Below are 19565 nucleotides of genomic sequence, written 5' to 3' on the forward strand. Positions count from 1 at the left end.
ACACAGCAGGTCACCACAGCAGAGGTGCCTCAATCTGCATAAAATGCCCTGCTCAGGTCTGTGGGAGCCACGTTTGACTGTTCTAGCATGTTGTCATCTTCAGCTTGTCTCTGAGTTGTGACCCCTAGTCTGGTCATGTGTGTCCTTGCACCTTTACTGCTCTGCTTTCACAGACAGAATCATTTGAGCAAAGTTTGGGCTATGCTTTCTGTCCTGGGTAGGAATGAAGTGGTTTTACAGACAACACCAACATTCACCTGGTGTGCTTGTCCTGCATCCCCAAATCACCTTCAGTGCCTGCTGTCCTCTTTCTAATGGCCTAAAACTTACAGCTTCATTTCATCCACGAGGCAGTCAAGCTATCTTAAATCACTGGCACTCTCAAGACTGAAAATACTGTTGGCATAACACAAGTGTAATTACTGTCAGTATAATCAACAAGGATTACTGGATTGATTTCTCTCTTTTTTTTTTTTTTCCTTCAAATGTTCAAGAAACCCCAAACTTGAATAGGAGTACATAACTTGGTAGAGTTCCCCATTGCTGGAGGCATCCTTCTGAGCCAGAGCTCAGCTTCCCCTAGAAGATGTAGGATCTTGCATGCCGTCAGTCTAGATTATGGGTACGGTGTTGCCAAACCCATAGGTATAATAGCAAGGAGAAGGCAGCATTGATCATGCTGTTTTGTCCAGCAAAATGCTTCCACAGTTGTGCATGGCGTGTCGGCTGGGGAGCCTGCTGCCTCCCCTGGGGCAGGTGGAGAGCAGAGGGGAGGGAGCATCAGCAGCAAGGAGGGTGCGATGAAACAGTGATAGTGATCTGGAGCTTGGGAGATGGTTCTCTTGAATCCTCCCTCGATGCTAACTTCACTGCAGATAAAAGCTGAAAAAGGTTTGGTCTCCTTGGTGATTTGGGTGAGGGTGAAAATGGCTTTAATCTTTTTGGCTGGAGTCTGAAATGAAGGTATAACCTCCCTTGCGTCTGGCAAAGAAACATGTTTCTTACAGGTGTAGCTTTGGGTTTTCTTGTCCTGTGTTCTCTTGCAAATAAGCATCCCTTTCTTTTCTTTCCCTTTTTTTAAAACATACATATGCCTCCTTTTGCAAATTCTTGTTTCCATCCAGGCACCTGCATTTCAAGTCTCTATCATGCAGATTCATTTTTCTCTTTAGACGTGTGCCATGCTGACAGGCCTAAAGCTAGAACATGCGTTTTATCTGTGAAGGCTTTCTCTTGCACTTTCACTTCGAGAAGGTAATAATACTTTGAGGTGAAGGTGAGGGGCTGTGCCCTGCTCTTGAGAGCCAAGACCTGGGCTTCTGCTTTGGGTTGTGAGTCAGATTGTGCCGGACTTGTGGCTTGGGATCAGGAATACTAAAAGGTTTGCATGTCTGAATGAAAGGAAGAGAGACGTGGATTTGGAAAAGATCTGCTTGAAGAGAGACTTTTGAGCTTAACTTCTGAATTTACTTTATCAAAATGCACAAAATCTCAGAAGGAAGGTTGAATTTTGGGGGTTGTGTCCTCATGTCTGTGTTCTGTTTTTTTTTCTTTATGCTGGGCTAATACATGAACAGAGATCTTGAACATCACATGAATTCAGATGGGAAGAGCCTAAAAATCATAGGTTATGCATGCATCGAGGTTGCATCAAAAGTTCTTTTTCAGAAATATAGCCATTTTATTGAATCCTTGTGGTGCAGGCACTGTGCCTTGCCATCTTCTGGACTGCCCCAGGATCATGTTCATTAACTCCCACTGTCTTCTGCATTAGCATTGGCTTCTGTGCTCCATTTAGATTTTCTTTAAAGCATTACATAAACAACTATCGTGTAAATACAGGCATTTGTAATGGTGCTTTTAAATTAAAAAGACTCTTGGATTCATGCAAGTAGACACATGCTTGCACAAAATAACTTTTGGCTTCCCCCTAACACTTTTCAGAATAATTTAAAGGAAGAAAAGATTTGCAAACAGTTGTAAAAGAGCCATAAAAAACTGTCAAATACCAGACCTTCAGCTAATTGTAAACTGTTTTGCTCTTGGAAGTCATACAACATTGATCTCATAGCTGCTTCATTAAGAAGGTGCTTCTCTGTAGCACGGGAGCTGCTTGCCTAGGTAGCCATGAGCAAAAATAGCAAGAGATCTTGGGCTTCTGCTATGAATGCCCAGTATAAACTAGAATAGCTCCAGGCAACTGAAGTATTCTGTACCAAAAAGGAAGGCAAGCATTGCAGGGAGCTGAACAGGAAAAAGCTGCAGAGCTGAAAACTTGGGGTTTTTTTCTCCTTCCAACTGCTTTACCCTAGAAAAGCCACATCATCCCCAGCCCTTTGTGGGCAGGCATGGCAGAGATGGGGCGTGTTGTGGGAGGACCCACTGACACACGAGGATGCAGGTACGGGTGACGAGTGCGGTAACGCCTGCTGGTTTGCTCTCTGACTGATTATCCTTATGGAATATGTTTTAATCTTTAATTTTCAAAGGGAGACATGAAAAAAATCTTTTCCGGACAGAGAATTGGCCAGCTGGTTAGTTGCATCATTTTTATTTTTCAAGGTACCAAGGAAGACAAGCGCTTGTGGGTCAGCTTTTTGTGGTTGGCATTGATGGAAAAAAATAAGTCAATAGTCCATTAGACTAGATTGTTGGAAAAACTTTTCTCTGAACTCAGCCCTAATTCTGCAGCTGGGGGATGGTTTGCTTGAAGAATGTGCCTAGCTCTTTGAATTGTGTCCTTCCAGTGCTGTGAATTGGGGTGTCTGCTTTAGAGAAATATTAATAGCAACCTACTGGGTCTCATCTCTAGTGTGTTCACTCTCAGTCTCTCTCCTTCAATCAGTTTCTAAAGCTTTATCATTAAATCTCTTTAAGAAGGGAAATTCTTGCCTTTGTGTATTGGTTGAGCTGATGAATGGTCGTCTGTTATCTGCTTAGTCCATGACTGAGTCGGGCTGTCAGAGAGACAGAGCTGAAGTCAAAGGGACTTTATTTCAGGCTTCCCTACCTCCTCTGGGTTAGCCATGGAGTGGATTCTCTTCCCATCTGTTCCTGAACCAGAAACGTCCTGTTTTACAAGAGGGAGGACTGGGGATTTTATCTGGCCCAGCCATTTCCTTTGTGATTCCCCAGTTTCCTTCCCCGCAGCAATCCCGTGCTGATCCTTGCCTCCAGCCATGGGGATATACCTCCCTTTGCAGTGATTCTTCTAGCTGCTAAACAAGAGGAGGGAAACCAAAGTGTCATTGCTCACCCCTGATACATTTGGACGTCACCCATACATGCCCAATTCCTGGAAGTCCAAGTCTGTACTGACAGTTGGATGTCTTGGTTTGCAAGTGTTGATGTGCTACTTGGGAGCTGCGGGGAAGATTAAAATCATGCGTGTGCTTCTAAAAACATGTCAGCTTTTCTCTGGAAAAACTCCTGTGTGAGTTACCTGACAGCAGGTCTCTGTGCTTACGAGGTCTGACTTGGTTGCGTGCACATGACTGTTCGCACCAGTTTCAGTACATGTTCTGTACTAAGTAATGCAGCTTAAGCATCAGGCAGTATGGTGTTTTCCCCCAGCCCCAAAGTAACTTCAGGTAGGGACTGAGTTGCCGAACCTTAATCACAGTTGTTTTGCTGATTATTTAATATCTACTAGGGGCTGAATTCCTGGCTGAGACACATTATAGGGTGGCAGAGTCTTCTGGAGAGTGGATTTTGGCTGGTCAGAACTGGATGTAAGGACAGCCTTCAGGAAAAGCAGTAAACCTCAATTTTGTTGCTGAGTAGGCATGAGCCAGGCTGCAGGCTCCTGGATCTTGGAGTGTGCCAGCACCATGGTGGCCTGTTTAGCTGGAAGTGGTGAGCACAAGAGAGATCTGGGAGAGGATGGGGTGAACAGGAGGTGGCCTACAGCTCTACCATTGCAGTGTACTGCAAATGGTCAGGGAATAGGGCAGTACTTAATAATTTAAGAAGAAATTCCTGGACATAAAAATGAAACAATACCAAATGGAAAAAAAAACCCCATCCCCCAAAATCATCTGTGTGGCCAGATGTACCATTGCCCATGCAATGGTTTGGTGGTCTGATGCACTGCTGTCCTTGCTAGCTTAGGTGTGACTTAGTTTTCTGATCTCCTTCGCGTTCCTCTTCGGAAGCACGTCAGACAATTGTTAAACCATCCAGTAGATTTTGTTCTGTCTGACTGTAATATTTCTCAATTTTATATTTTATGTGTGGTACGCTTAAATGGTTTGGAAAGCATTAGGAAAGGAAGAAGGGACTATATGCTGTACAGCTTGGTCAAAAAGCTCTGGTGATTCCCCTATGACTCTGCAGGTGGTAAGACCAGTTGCTGGCCTCTGCTTGATGTCTCACAATCCTGCCCTTCCCTGACTCAGCTGGTGCTAACAGTGAGTTTTCGTGCATTTTCTTGCCTCATTTATCTGTGTTTTTGTGTGTGTGTGTCTTCCAACTCTTTCCCCATTGTGAGGACCACTGTGCGTGTGGCTGTTAAGCACCACTCTGACTTCTGCATCCCCTTGTGGCTTTGTTCTGCCTTGCAGAGAAGACATAAAGTTTATCCCTGCTTTCCCAGCTCTCCTCAGTTTTGCCCCATTTTAACCACCTTCCTGTATCCTGGAATCATGAGTACCTCTTCACTGCATCAGTGCAGCTAAGTTCTGTCTCCCAGCAGCACTTTGCTACTTGTTTCCCAATGATAGCCCTCTCGGGTATGAGTGACTCTGTGTCAGTGAGAAAGTACATCTTATTTTTGGACTCTCATCTACAATGTGATTTTTATTGCACCCAGCAGCACTGTCTGCCATTGTAACAGGGCACTAGGGTCTGTTATGCATCGTCCCCTGCAGGGTAGTAGAATACGAGATCCTTATCCTAGACCTGGGCAGGCAGAGGTACAGGGAGATGTGCAACTTGGCAGAAAGACCATGGAAGAGAGGAAAACCAAGCGTGGACCTCTGGATGAAATCTCCAGCTGGTGGCTGAACTCCAGGACTTGTTTTTCACCCCACAGTGTCAGCCTTAGTTAGCTGGTCTCCAGATGCTGCCACGATATGAATATTCAGTGCCAATAAAATATGCACAATACTGTAAACCTTGCCAGGGTGAGGATCTTGAGGGCTCGATGAACTTTGTAACAGCATTACTCAGTTGTAGGGGCACGACTGATGCAGCAATTGATTTCTCAGTTCAGGCTTCACCTTCTTTTGAGCAGAGTTCATCCCTGTTTGCTTTTCATAATAGCGTTATTACACCTCGCTGGCAGCAGGACAAGGGAGAAGTGACCGTGCAGCTTTTCATTCCTCTTTTCATTCCTTGTGTACTCCTGTGCCATAATCAACAGCGGTGAACACCAGTCTGTCAGGCTTGAATTTTGCATATCTGATCTGTTATCAGCTGACGATCGTGGTATTAACACTAATGTAAAATACTGTTTTAACTCAGAATTTTCCAACAGCTACAGAACAAAGGCCCAAAGAGTTTAAATATTAATGAAAAAAGCAAGAGGGAAAAAAGCGCAAAGCTATGCTGCAGTAGCAAGAATACAAAAAAATGCATCTTTAAACTTTTTTTTTTCTCCTGATCTACTTTCTGTATGACTCACAAGCCAGGCTCTAAAATGGCCTCCAAACATGCATGCATAATTTTGCACATCCAAGTGTCTGCATATGCACTGCTCTTAAATATCCCCGAGGCGCTGGCTTTGCTGCTGGGGTGGGGTGGGGAAGGGGCTTCATCCCCAGGAGGGCCCTAACTTGTGTTGGCATCGCTTCCTGAATGGCCTTGCCCCAGCCTTCCGTGTGTGCCAGTCAATGACCAGCATCCATGCAACCTGCTCGTCTCCACAGGTTTGTGCTGGGCTAGTTAGCTTAAAGAATGTCTGTCTTTTTTGCTGGTTTTTTTTGGGTTTTTTTTTGGTTCCCCTTATGTGAAAGGCATAGCCTGTGAAAGATGTGGGCTTTCTGAGTACCAGCTATATTCCAGGAACTAGCTGGACAAGGGAGGCTGAGGGAGAGGCATACTTTGCAAAAAGTTACACATGAAGCTATAGAAATGAGGCAGAGACCACTTTTGGGCCGATGGCTTTGCTTTTTAGTCATAGGGCAGTAGTACCTGCTGCCGCTGCTTATGAAATTAAAAATAAATAGGTTAAAAATTAAATCTGCTTACCTGTTTTTGTTTTGGTTTGTTTTCTTTCAGTAATTCCTGACAGGACCCCTCTTAAAGCAGGCATCTCATCTGTGCATCTCATACCTTTTGTAAAATAATAGACAGCTCTTAAATGAAAAGCCAGCATATGTGGATGTGCTCGCAGGTGTCAGAGCAAGGTTTTCACTGTCAGGAGGGGATGTACAAACTGTTTTCAGCTGAAGCAACGGAGGCCAGTTAACAGCCAGAGTCATGGGTGACTCTTTCAACGGTTTATGATAATAATCCTAATTTTTGGGGGTTTGATGTGCAGATGACATCGCCTTTTCTGAAAGTGGCCTGTGTGTGCAGTGATACTTGATGCGTGTTTCGGGTGCTTATTGTTGGTCAGGGTAGGGTGAGCATACCTGACACAGCAGAAAGGTGTTGATTTGATTAAAATCTGGCTCTATTGTCTGGCAGAAGCCCTGAATCCCCCTTTTACCCTTTCTGCAAGCAGAAAGAAGTGCAATTTTCATTCAGCATAGATGTTTCCCTTTCATCCCTGAAGCTAATTTTTTTTTTTTTTCCTGCAGCAGTTTTGGTGAAATTATGTATCGCTTGTGATAATTCATTTTAAAAATTCCTGAGCTGTGTGGCGTACTTTCATGAAAATTCATTTAGATAAAATTAGATATTATTGTTTAATGAGGTGGCATTTCAATTTAGACCTTGCATCATGCATATACCAAGAGTTTTTTATGGAATAGTTAGGTTCATTTGAGTAATAAAGGCTGAATCATGGGGGCTTTAATTCTTAATCGCTGTGAGGATTGTTATCTGTGGGATGTGAGCTGTCTTAGTGGTATTCAATCAAGTGTCCACTTAGCCGTGACCAGAAGTAATTGCTCCCAAGTGGGTTGCACAATGACCTGTTAATACTTGCTTTGACCCTCTGACCTTGTCTGCCCCATTGTTTAGGATTTTATAGCGAGCGAGTCTGCATTTCTGTGGGGTCAAGTAGATATCTGAGGTCAAACATTTTCTGATTACTCCATAGTGTACACTGTAAGTCTGTGGAGTTGTTGCATAGCAATAGTCACCGCTTCAGAGCAGGACGCGAAGGGTTGGGAAATTGTCTTCCTGAATGCATGTAAACAGTTTAATATTTTACTGAAAGAAGTTCATCTTGTAAATTAGGTATGAATAATACATTTGTAATTACTACTCATGTCTTTAAACACTTGTGTCTTAATTGGCTTGGGTATTTTTTTAATGTATTTGCATTTTGTCAGGGAAGTTAATTTTAACTTGCAGAGATGGAAGGTGAGTTGCGTGGACTGGGGATGGCTTTGTCCTGCATCTCTTTAACCTCTGGGCTTGTGTCAGTGCTTCTACATGAGTTCAGGTGGGGATTGCTTCATCCCTGCCTCAGACTGCTGCAGTCAACTATTTTATGTGCCTCTCACAGCCTTCCAGAATTAATTTGACCTACTTGTTGATGACTGCGACCCGTGGACGGTTGGGATGTCCTGTATTAATTTATTGGCCACGTTTAAATGTCGCTGAAAGCACAGTCATATTGTGCAGTAATTTGTGGGGGGAGTTGCCGTGTGTAGCTGAGATGCAGTATATTCTTAGCAGTGTATCTGGCAAAATAGCACCATTGCACAAACAAAGCCTTGGTATTGTTTGTAGCACTACTCCCTCCTTTCATGTGGTGTTTACTGAGTTCACTAGCCAAAACACTTCTGCGCACTCTTCAGCCTTGTGGGTCAGCTTAGCTCTAAAAGAACATCTATGCCCATCTCTCGGCATCACATCCTAGAGAAAATATTTTGATCATCGTTCCCTGAGCGGGGCTGGTGTGATGACACAAAGCAGTTGGATCACGATACAGTTTGGGGACAAACACAGCTAGCGTTCCTGTGAGAGAAGCAAGACTATAGTCAACTGAGTAAGCAAGAAACGAGTGCTAGAGAGAAAACTATATAGCATATGTGGGGGAGAAAAACAAAACAGTGACTCTTTCCACTGCCAGAATATTTAAAAACAAACAAACAAGAAAGCAAAGCAAAGCACGCCTTGCAGTGAAGGGAACCTGAGGATTTTTCTTACTATACGTGAGGCCATGTGTGGATCTCCTCTTGCCAGAAGGTTCTCAGGGAGGTTGGGCTGCACATTCCCTGAGACCATGTCATGGCTGGTGCAGGACCTCATAAGGTCACGCGTGAGTTGGCCACAGAGCTCCTTATTGATTGAATTCTTCATGCTTTAAAACTGCATGAAAACTGTGGCCTCTTGTGCCACATTGTCTCTGAGGCCTTCTCTGTCGTAAGCTTCGGGCACAGCTGGGTTTATGGAGGCGCCTTCCTTTGTGGATGTTGATATCTCATGTCCCAGCACACTCCTGTTGTCCCCCATGGGCTGGGGACGCTGTCAGCGCAGGCACCGGTGCGGCTGTGTGGTCTCATTTCCCACTCAAACTGCGACCTGGGTGATCATCAGCCGCAGACATGATGGCTGCCTTTCTGTGGGCCATCTACCTCTGCCTCCCCACTGCAGCTCGCCTCAGGAGGGAGCGTCTCCTCACGTCTCCTCATCCTCTCTGGAAAATGTAACTTTGGGAGATGGCGCACAAGAGGATTTTCACCTCATGTTGCTCGGGGTCTGGTGGCTTCACTGGATGGTGAAATCCCTTCTTCTGGCGGCCTGCAGAGACCCCAGGTAAGGTGAAGCAGGAATCAGGAGCTTTACCCTCCTTGTGTTGTGGAGTGAGAGGGGTGGTGGGACTGAGGGGAAGGCACCAGACGTGTAGTTCTTAAGTGCATATTATAGGATCCATGGTAATAAACCAAGTGTATTGTCTTTTAGCAATTAGCCAGGGCCAGAACATTTCTCTTAAAGACCCAATCCGGAGGGCTTGAACTTGATTTTGAGGTTTTCACAAGAAAACGGTGTGTTCTTTATTCCCCTTTCTAAATAAAAATACACAGCTTGAAAAACTGTGTATCCAACATGATACTCATTGCCTTGTACCAAGTCCGGGCACTCTAGATCCCTTGTTTGCTGATGGTGTCTGCAGCAGAGCACTAGGAACTTGCTTTTGGTGGAAGGATCTTGTGCCGGGTCCAGAATAAACAGAATATTTCTTAACTTCTGAAAGGAATGTGAGCGGATGCCACGGAAATGAAAGATCCTGTTTAACACGGATACTGCAACCTTGATCTTTTTTTTTTTAATTGAAATCTGGGAAAACATCTAAGATGTTGCAGAGGGTTTTTGGAAAGCCTGCGTTTTCCCACACGCCTGGGTCTGTGCAATGCCTTTGTAGGTGGTGTGTGGTTTGTGTCAATCATCAGTCAGGTGCTAATGGTGATAGAGCCGTATTCAGCCTCTGAACCTGATGCCGAGCGCATTGATCTTTGCAAACACGCTTATACAAGCTGGGGGAACTGCAGGCTTGTAGCCACAGTTTTCAGCCATCTCCAGAGTTTCCTTTTGTAGCTCAGGAGAAGGCAGAACACCAGTTCTGCAGCAGCCTCAGACATCACTGCAATGAGCCCTTCCTTTGCCTTGATATCAATTTAGCTATTTCATTTTTTCCCCAGCAGAATAAGCAGCAGCACAGATTGGCCGTTGTAATTAATTTTGTGCAGGAAGCAATAGCTGAATGTTCCAGCGTCTCCTGGTTTTCACTCGGGTTGAAGAGGGCACTCCTTGTCCCTGCTACACCCCTTGTCCCTGCTGCACTCCTTGTCCCTGTTACAGTCCTTTCAAGGAAAATATGATACTTCTCATGGGATCGGGTATGGGTTTGGTATGAAATTTTAGGGGATGTAGCATCCTCATTGGATGCAGATTGGTGCAGCTGCTGATCCAAATGAACAAAAGTATTGAACAAAAATATGACTGTTGTCAGGTCAGTTTGTGCCTGTGGCCTGTTGAGCTCTTCCTGTTATGACTGGTTGCATCTTGCTGCTTTTCTGAATCCACACCAAGAGCATGTCATAAGAAAGTGAAACTCCCGCATCAGCCCAGTCATGTCAGTGTATGATAATGGTGTCCTGCACTCTTGGGGCCTTATGCCTTCTGTCATCAGTTTGGGTTTTTTTTTTCCAGAAATGTTATGTAGCTATTAGCATGGTCCTAGGACACCTTGCAGAGCTGTTCCTGCCAAGCACTGAACAGCCCTAAGAAGTTGTTAAAACTGTAAATGCGAAGCAGAAGCACACAGCAATTTCAGAAGCGCTCGGCACCTTCCAGGATAGAGCAATTTAAAAAAGAAAAAAAAAAACCCCAACCACACAACAAAAAACATGAGATGTAGTTATGCAAATTATGACCTTTAAATGCATTTTATATTTGGATTGAAGTTGCTAACGCATTCTTTCCAAGTTCTGTTTTTCCAGCGCGATTCTGCTTCAGGTGCTTCTCTTTGTATTGGTGGAGCGGAGTGGTGCTGGCCCTGTGGAGGGAGTGTGGAACACGGTGACTCGGAAGAGCAGCCACCATGCTCTGGGATGGGTGGCACATCGGTTAGCAAAGGGCCTAAATAGGTGGATTTTAATTTCAGTGGAGGGCCTGAGCACATTAACTACATGGCAGATTCCTCATTAGCTAGATGGATTAAAATTTGTATCATGGCTGATGCCTATCCTGACTAATACATGTAAGTAACAGCTCGTCCTACTAGAGCTATTGGACGTGGCTTGGGTGGAGGAGAGGAATTGGCTTCTGCGGAGGATATTTGCAGAAAGTCACATTTCCACCATATGTTAGCAGGAGTCTCTTTGGATGCAGGTTTTGGATGGAGTCCTCTGTGTTGCTGTAATCTGGTTTGTCCTTTTTCTACCACTAGTTCTGAATCATACCAGCTCCTTGGATTCTTCTGTGTGTTTCCTGAAGGACGGTGGAACATTTCTGCTGGCTCAGCTGCCTTTCACCCCTTATTTCATCTCGATGAAGTAGTAAGGTCTGGAGGACTGAAGGCAAATTTGTGTGTCAGTCAGGAGTGAGAAGGGCTGCAAAAAAATCTGGAAATTCTGCCAAATTAATAAGGCAAAAAAAAAAAAGAAAGCTAGAAAAGGAAGGTACCAGGAACCTCATCAATCCTGATTCAGGTCTGGCTTGTGACAAATCATTATGTAGGAAGGGAAATATCCCTTTAATTTTTAATAGCTTTGCAGTGAAGTTTTATTAGGCAATAATCTGGTTCCTGAGTGGATAAAGGATAAGTGTGAGGGCCAAGTAATTTTGTCCCCTCCTGTGCAGTTGGGAAAGGGAGAGAGGGGTCATGGCAAGACAGCTGCCTTCTGAAGCTCAGAGCAGCATCCCGCTCCGTGCCACAAGCATACCGACTGCTTCCAAATGGATGTTTACAACATAAATATGTTCAGGATGTGGGTAGCGAGAGAAGTGTGGGAATAGACGCGAAGGTGCATGGGAGTGGGGCTGCGAAGGGGGAGGTGTGAAGAGAGCCAGGAGAGTGTGATGCACATTTTGCAGATAACTTCTCTTCGGGTACCTCCTTCCAAAGCCTGGGTGTGCACTTCCCTGCTCCTACCAGCCTGTCCTGGGGCTTTGTGTTCACTGCAAAGAGGTTCTCTTACTGTCTCTGCTAATGTCACCAGTCTCTTATTTCCAAAATGTTTTTGTTTTCAGGGAACAACAGCTGATAATAAGCCCGGATTGGTCAAGTAGCTTAAGTTGTAGTTTGGTTGTTGGTGTTTGGTGTTTCATACAGTATTTCCCAGGCACTGAGTGCAATAGACATTTCACTGGCGCTTAATAAAGCAGTGTAGGGCACTCCTCGATAATATAATCCTTATGCCAGCCTGGTTGCTAAACCCATGAGTCCCTCAGGCAGTAGTAGACAACTACACTTGGCGTTGCTGCTTGTTTTACTGTTGTCTCAGATGACTAGGCAGCATTTCTGCGATTTTAAGGCGGCGTGTTACTGCAGTATCTGGGATGAAATTACCACTTACAGATGTATAGGTGACAATCTGACTCCCTTCAGCTGTTGAGCATCGGTGGCTTGGGGAGGCTGGTGGTGCGGGGCACCTTCATCGCTGTGTGCTGAGGATCAGGAATGAGCAGCTGGCCCTCTCTTGTCATTTTTTTTCCTCCTTTTTTGAACATCTGCTTGCCTGATTGTTTTCTGGGGTTTTTTTCTTTTCTTTTTTTCTGTGGCTCTTTTAATTTGTGGTGAATGTGTATTTAATGTAAGAAAGATGTTAGCTTCTGTCTAGTTTTTCAGCAAGCATTCCAGTAATTACTGGAGTACCTTTGAATGCTACAGCTGCTATTTCTAAGTTAAAGAATCACATTTTCCAAGCATTTATAACTGAATTCACATGGGTAAAACTTGGCATTCGGGTTGCCGGCCCACATATCTTATTTTGTCTTGATCCTTTAGGTTAGCATATCAGCTTCGTATTTGATTACAATGGTAAAAATGGCTTCTTGCCGCTTTGGGTGGGCTTGTAGTACTGTTGTTTTATGAAATTGTTTTAATTTAAAAAAAGAAAATCATATTGATTTGGGCCCTGAAATTATTTCTTTGTAGTTACTGCTGTGGGGTAGTGTCTTCCCCCGCCCTCCCTACCCCTTAATACTGTGAAGCAGCCACTTATTATTTTAATATTATTTGTTGGTACAACCCTGGGGAGCTTCTCAGAATGTGGTTTGATCCTTTTTCTGCTGTTGTCAGGCAGTCCCTTTGTGCCAAAGGACAGTGGCTAAAGGCAGGCTTCCCCCCGTGCCCTCAGTGATGTTAACTCAGCTTTCCCAAATGCTCCTGGAGAGCGATGCCCCCAGTTGCTGTTGATTTTAGGAAATTAAAAAACAACAACCATGATTTTAAATTCACCTTATCTTTCCATCACAGATGGTAGCATTAGGAACAGAGTTGTGACGACCTGTGGATTGGCTGCACCAGCGACAGTGCTTTGCTCTGCATTATTTGAGTGCTGGGTGGTTCTGAGGGTGTCCCAGTGCTGACGACGCAGCTCCAGTCCTGTGGCTGTTCTGCAGCACTAAGTGACACTCTCTTCCCTCCCTCCTCTTATTTTCTTTTCAAGTGTGATTTTTGCATTTCCCCACCCAGAGAGATATTTTTATTTTTAATTTTTGAAGCAGTTTTCTGGCTATTTGCAAGTTGAAAGGTAACAACAAAAAAAAAAGGGGGGGGGGGGGAGAGATTGAAATTTGACCTCCAAATGTAGTTCGTAGATGTGGTGATAATTACAGGGCTTTTCTTTGGAGGAAATGGGTACAATGTGTGGTTTGTTTCTATGGGTAGGTATGCTAAATGTAGGGCAGATGAGTTGAACAATAAAAGCTGAATTGATGGATCTGGTAGAGTGAAGTACTTCAGAAGATTACATTATTTAGTAACACAAATTTTGTGAAAAAGCCTCAGTCTTCCAATGAGAGCTTGAGAATAGAGCCAGACTTAATTAACTACCAATATTAATTTATGTCATTGTTATCAGCAGTAGTTTTACTCGCATTTTAATATTTGAGCTGCTTAACTCTTCTTTGCAGTAAATGTCCCTTTAATGGGACATGTAAAATGATGTTCCACATGTAATTATACTTTAATTACATATATTCAGGAGGGAAACATATCCAAACTTGGAGGATAGACGCTGGACTTTGTCTTGAACTTAGGTTTTATTTACATGTTGTAGGAAGCTGATATCTATAGGCTCTGCAGCACTTGGTGCTCCGTGCCGCTCGCAGTCTGCACAGCGCTTGCCCTGGGATGCAGATATGGGTGCATAAGCATGGAGGAGCAGCACCCATTTCTTGCACAGGGTCACGTGCAGTTGGTACAGGAATGACTGTCCTGTGAGCCATCTGCAGGGCTGCTCAGGGCGAGCATGGGCAGAAAATGACCTAAACCACACTTCGGGCTCTTCTGCACAGCACCCGTGGGTGCGTGATGGGTGTCCCCTGTGCCACAGCATCCTCTCGCCCCAGCGCCGGGACCTGCAGGGAGAGCATCCAGCCAGGACTGTGGATTTTGGCTCAGCGGCGTTTTAAGGATCACGAGGAATTCATAACTTTGGAATTCGACAGATTTGCACAACTCCTTGCGTCTGTCGCTCCGTCAGCATGCGCCGGCTTTCTGCCTTCCTCACCCCGTGCATCTCTGGCTAAGGATCCTGTGATTAACGGCCCAACTTGTACTCGCAAGCATCTTATCAGCAGCGCTGCGAAGTCCGCCACGGCGCGGGGAGCGTGCCGGCAAGGGAACAGCAGCACTGGGCGAGCTCAGGCCGGGCCGGGGCGGCTGCTCTGTGGTTTGTTGTGTCTGGTTTGGTTCCTTCTTTTCAAGTTGCAGTTGCATTTGGTCATTCGAAGCTTATTTTCCTAGTCTGGCCAAGCCAGCAGGATCCCCGTGCGCTGCAGGGGAACATAAAACATCAGCCTTTAAGCTGGAGTGCTCAGTAGATAAGGATTTTAAGACTCTTGCATCATGCGCTGTGTCTTATGGGCTTACTTAGTATACTCCATTTGATTTAATTTAGATATTGAATAAGGAGAAACACTTTTAATAGCCAGAAAAAGTACCGTACGTTGTAGAGCCTCTACTTTCCCCACTGACTTAAAGACAAGATGGCTGGGAGGGCTGACTTAGGCTGCAATTACGTTTATTTTATTGGAGGAAGTAACAGGGTGTTTTCAAACTGCTTAGAAATGATGTTACGCCTTATCTGTGCTATGAAGTGTTTCAAAAAGACAAGAATTCACCGAGCTTTTGTTTGATTTCTTATTTTCCACGACTAAACGTAAAGAATAACTTTTCAACCTTTTCAAAGATTAGGAAATGTGCAAAATTAGTGGATTATTTCAGCTGGGTGGCTTGGGGGGGGGGGAGGGGACATGAAAAGTCAGTGGGTGGCTCTGCCTTCCCTTCCCCATGTGTAAGTATAAATAAAAGTTGTAACTGAGTCGCTACAAATGTTAGCTTACATGCTGCTAGGTAGCCATTTATCTTGCTCAAAGGTTTGGTTTGCTGCTTGTTTGTATTGGCAGGATTGAGGATGGCTGGGGAGCAGGAGGTGCTGTTGGATGGCGTTCCCAGGAGATAAGGAGAACCTCGGGGATGTGGTTTGCAGCGCTGCCTGCCTGGGGGGTCAGCCTCGGTGGCCGTGCTGTTGTCACCGCTTCGCAGGAGTCTGTGACAAGTGGCTGCTATCTGTGCACAATATAGATTAACAGGGATAAGATATAATAAACCTGCCATGGGAGATTTTACTGTAGCAGTGAATGGAGAGCTGGCAGGAGAAGTGAAATATTTGCAAGCCGTAAAGGCAGTGGGTTTAGGAGTTCTGAGGTGGGATCGGGATCATCTGCAGAGATCCCTTGGCTGGCCAGGATGCGCATGCTGGATTTGCATTGCTTTAAAGGACTTGTGTACCTTTTAATAAACACTACAAAAAGTGGATAAGTTTGCATCTATTACTTATTATTTTTATATATGCATTTATTATTTTATACGGTATATATTTATATATTACACAATATATTTTTGCATGTATTTATTGTTTATAGATAACCTTTCATTTGAGACTATTAATTATTGCGTGGGTCTGCACCACCCTGCAGTAATCACAGTTGGGTATTCTCTCTCAGTCGGTGAGAGCTCGGAGAATCTTCAGAGTGGGTGAAAATCATCCCAGACGCAGGTTTAAAAAAAGAAAGGGGGGAGAAAAAAAAGAAAAGGCAAAAGAAAAGGAGGCCTCCCAAAAGCTGTGGTGAAACCCGGTATTAGCAAATGCTTCTAGGAAGTTTGACTGAGAGCCATATGGCAATGTGGGGAGTATTATCCATCGCTCCAAAAGTTGGTCTCTGAATCAGCCTATTGACTTCAACAGCACTTAATCATGTGTTTTAACTCTTCTTTGAAAAGGCTTGCATTCCTGAATCATGTCCTCTGATTTAACCACTAGACGGTACTTTGTTTTGTGGTAGCAGACAAGTTCAGTCATATTTCTGTGACTAAGTTTGCGAGTTTTGACTGCATCACTATTGAAGTATGCTGATGAATATATCCCTCCTTATCAAAATCCAAACATTTGCCTGTGTCCTTGAATTTTAGGATGAAACTGAGTGTCTTCCTGGGATGGTGTTGGTGAGATGCTGCAGGATACTCTGTGATCTTTGTATGTTCATCTGCAGAGCATTGTGGATGCTGTGATTAACAGCGGTAATTAACAGGGGTGAAAACAGTCATCTCAAAATACTGCCCTGAATTCAGCTTTCAAAAGCCCTGGGTGGTGGTGGTTTGATTAGTATATGGGTGATTGAACCCATATACTAACACAAGAAGACGAGAACTAGTCACATGGGTCCAAATCTGGATTATAGTTGGATGCTGAAAGACATCCTGGAGCCTCACACGTGGCTCTGCTGTCAGGGATGATTTGGACTCCCTGTTCGGTGAAAGGAAATGGTGGGCATCTCTTTGGGATGTACTAGTTTATGTCTGTTGCATCCATGAGTCCCCCTTGCCCTGGTGTTACTGCACAGGTAGAGTTGCTGGGTACCAGGGCATGGGTGCTGGCGGGTCCAGTGGGCTCCGATCACAACTACCACAGCATTAGAAACGGGGGGGATGTGTGTTTTTCTGCTCCAGTCTGTCCCTTATTAGCAGGAAACTCTGGACAAACCCCTGTGCTGCTACTGGGTGAGGCATACAGCAGGGCAAAAATCCTGTCCCAGCCTGTTCTTGGGGAGGGGGTGCATGGGCTTTGCTTTCATCCCTAAGAATCATGATATTTCAGCAGAATTTTTTGCCTCACCTTCCCGTGTTTTTACAGCTAAAGCAGTTTTTACTTCCCAACTTTCAACATCTGGAATTCGGTTTCAGTTTATTAAAAAAAAAAAAAAAAAGAAATTCAAAATCTGCAGTCTGGATGAAACACCGATGCCTTTGTGTTTGCCCACAATTTCTAGCTTTAATTTTGTATCCTTGGCAAATGCCAGAAGTCCTAAGTAGTTGCATGTTCAGTAGCTGCTGTTTTCTGCTGCATCGTAGTCTTACCCATTTCTTCTTTAATTATTTTTCCTGTTAGACACTTTTCTAATTGGGGATAATACCAAAATGATTAATCAAATTAAGCAGGAGAGCAAAGTGGCTGATGCACAAAGCTGTGTGGAGCTGCCGTCTTGTGCAGCGAGGTTGTCTCCCTGTAGCTGAACTTGCCTAATGGGCCTCTTAGGCTCTTTATTTTTTGATTTTAACAAGGTAGTGTGTAGATCCCATTGACTTCAGTTGTTGATTGGGATTCCTGACAGCCGGGAAATTAAGCTCCTTCTTTGTGACCGAGCTGAAGGCCAGATTTTCAAGGATTTTCAAATGCTTAGCACCCATAATTGGGGTTAGATTTATTTATTTATTTTATTTTCTTGGAAAAAGTTCAATTCTCATTTGGACATCTAAATAAGGGTGAGAGATTATGATACTTGTAGCGACTGGTATTCCTGGGGTGTGATGAAGTTCTTTTTAGAAGAACCTGGCACCTAATGAGCTAGTTACTTTGCTGTCCAAATAAGAGTCCTGTTGTTCTGCATTTCTGCTTTGTTTGCAGATGCCATTTCTGCAAATTCTGTTTTTTGGGGAGAAGATTCCTTGCTTCCGCCCCATTTTTCTATGTTTTTTGTAGTGGTTGTGGGTGAAAAGGGGGCGAAAAAGGAGTTGAGTAAATTAGACAACTGTAAGAAAAAAGGGGGACATGCAAAATCAAGTGTTCTGCTTGTGTAATCTGTTTAACACCAGTGAGGCTCGGAGCCTTGTGGGACATGGGAATAAAAGGAACATCTGTGCAGGCCACGTGGCATGCTCCGGAGGAGCCCTCCATCCCAAGCAGCTCTGCTCTATTTGCAAATAAAAGCTCCAACCAACATCAAAAAGTTGAGGTGGATCCCAGCTGAAAGGGGAGAACAAATGTTACTGCTTGGTGCAGTGAAGTTCCTCTTGCAAACAGCCTTCATCATCTTTTTAAGGATGCTTTGGGCATGTGTTTCTAAGAGCAATTTATTTAAAAAGAAAAAAAAAAGGAAGAAAAATGTTACTTATTTTTCACAAATGATATCTCTATTGAAAGATTTTAGGAGATTGAGCATCTCAAGCTGCAATCAAATACAGGTAGATGAGGTAGAAATAATAGGGATGGTAGGATTGATTTTTGGGAGGTGGGCTGCTTTGTTTGTTTGGTTTTGGGGAGGGAGGGTGGTGTGGGGTTGGTTTGTTTGTTTTTTCACCTGGATGTAGGCATCCTGAGATCCCAAGGCTTTTCCAGGCTCATCTTGCTCCTCTTATTTTGCTGGTGGTGGTGGTGGTTGGTAAACAGCTCCATCATTAGGCAGGGCCCTGGGGAACTGCAGCTGCTCCAGCCTTATTCCCCCAGAGACACTGGCTGGAGAGGAGGATAAACAAGGCAGCAATGCATTTTATTTCCACTTTCAACCTGTTAGAGTGCAGTAATTCTTGCAAGGACACATCTGGTTTGGGGCTTTGCATTTTCTGGGCAGGCTGTATTGTTTTTAACAGAGTCATGTATCAGCAGGCTGGGTAGTCTGAATCAAGAAGGCACGTATTTTTTAATATGTAAATAGGAAAGGATGCTGTTCCATCTTTATTCCAATGTACCCAGGGTGGCAATAACGCTTTTTAAATCCCTGTGAAACAGATTGTATATGGCAAAATTAATGTCTCAACTCTCCAAGTATTTTCTCTAAAATATTTGAATTTTTGCATTTATTATGGCACTTGTTTAAAATAGCGAACGGTATCAGCCGTGCCTTCAAAGCTTAATTGGTGGAACACAGATTTATCCTAATTTAAAACAGTCACTTAAAAACAGTTTTGTATATATGTATACATGGGCACAACTTTTCCTACAGTTGTCTGTTTTGGAGCAGTCTCTTAGGCGCTGATGTACAAGTTGAACCTGTTTTCTTTTGTGCAACATGACTTTGAGAAATTGTCAGTTAAAACAGCATTCTGTAGTTGCGCTGCAGTCAGTAAACAGCCTAATGTGAGTGGTGCGTAAGATGAATTGAGGTGCTGCCTTTGATTGGGCTTTGAAATGTACTGTGACAAACATGGTCCCCAGGTGTATGTGAATCTATGTGTGTATGTTCGTAAAAGCTGCTTTAATGGAAATCTGGCCAAGTCACAAAATGATGTGTCCATCAGCAATTGTCACTGCAGGATGGTGATGGAAGAGCAGCAGCAGAACCACAGCCAGGCAGGGCTTGGGTTATCTGGAGAAGCTTTGGGTCGGTTTCCTCTTCTTTTCAGTCCCATTTTTGATTTGTCTTTATTTTGTCGGTCCCTGTCCATCTTGTCCTGCTCCTTGCCCTCACTTCGTAAGGACTTTTCCTCTGCCACCCATTTT

At 44.1% G+C, this 19565-nt stretch overlaps 1 protein-coding gene across 11 annotated transcripts in view; it reads left to right on the plus strand.

Moving 5' to 3' along the window:
• Positions 1 to 19565, plus strand: part of FOXP1 (forkhead box P1) — a 387257-nt gene that overhangs the window by 22984 nt on the left and 344708 nt on the right. The window contains exon 1 of one of the 11 annotated variants that reach the window (XM_030501101.1): positions 9182 to 11117. The exons of the other annotated variants lie outside the window; for them this stretch is intronic. The gene's annotated coding sequence lies outside the window, so the exon portion shown is untranslated. Of the gene's footprint in view, positions 1 to 9181; positions 11118 to 19565 lie in introns of those variants that run through there. 11 annotated transcript variants of the gene reach the window in all.

This window comes from Strigops habroptila, chromosome 11, assembly GCF_004027225.2.
Source record: "Strigops habroptila isolate Jane chromosome 11, bStrHab1.2.pri, whole genome shotgun sequence".
NCBI lineage: Eukaryota > Metazoa > Chordata > Aves > Psittaciformes > Psittacidae > Strigops > Strigops habroptila.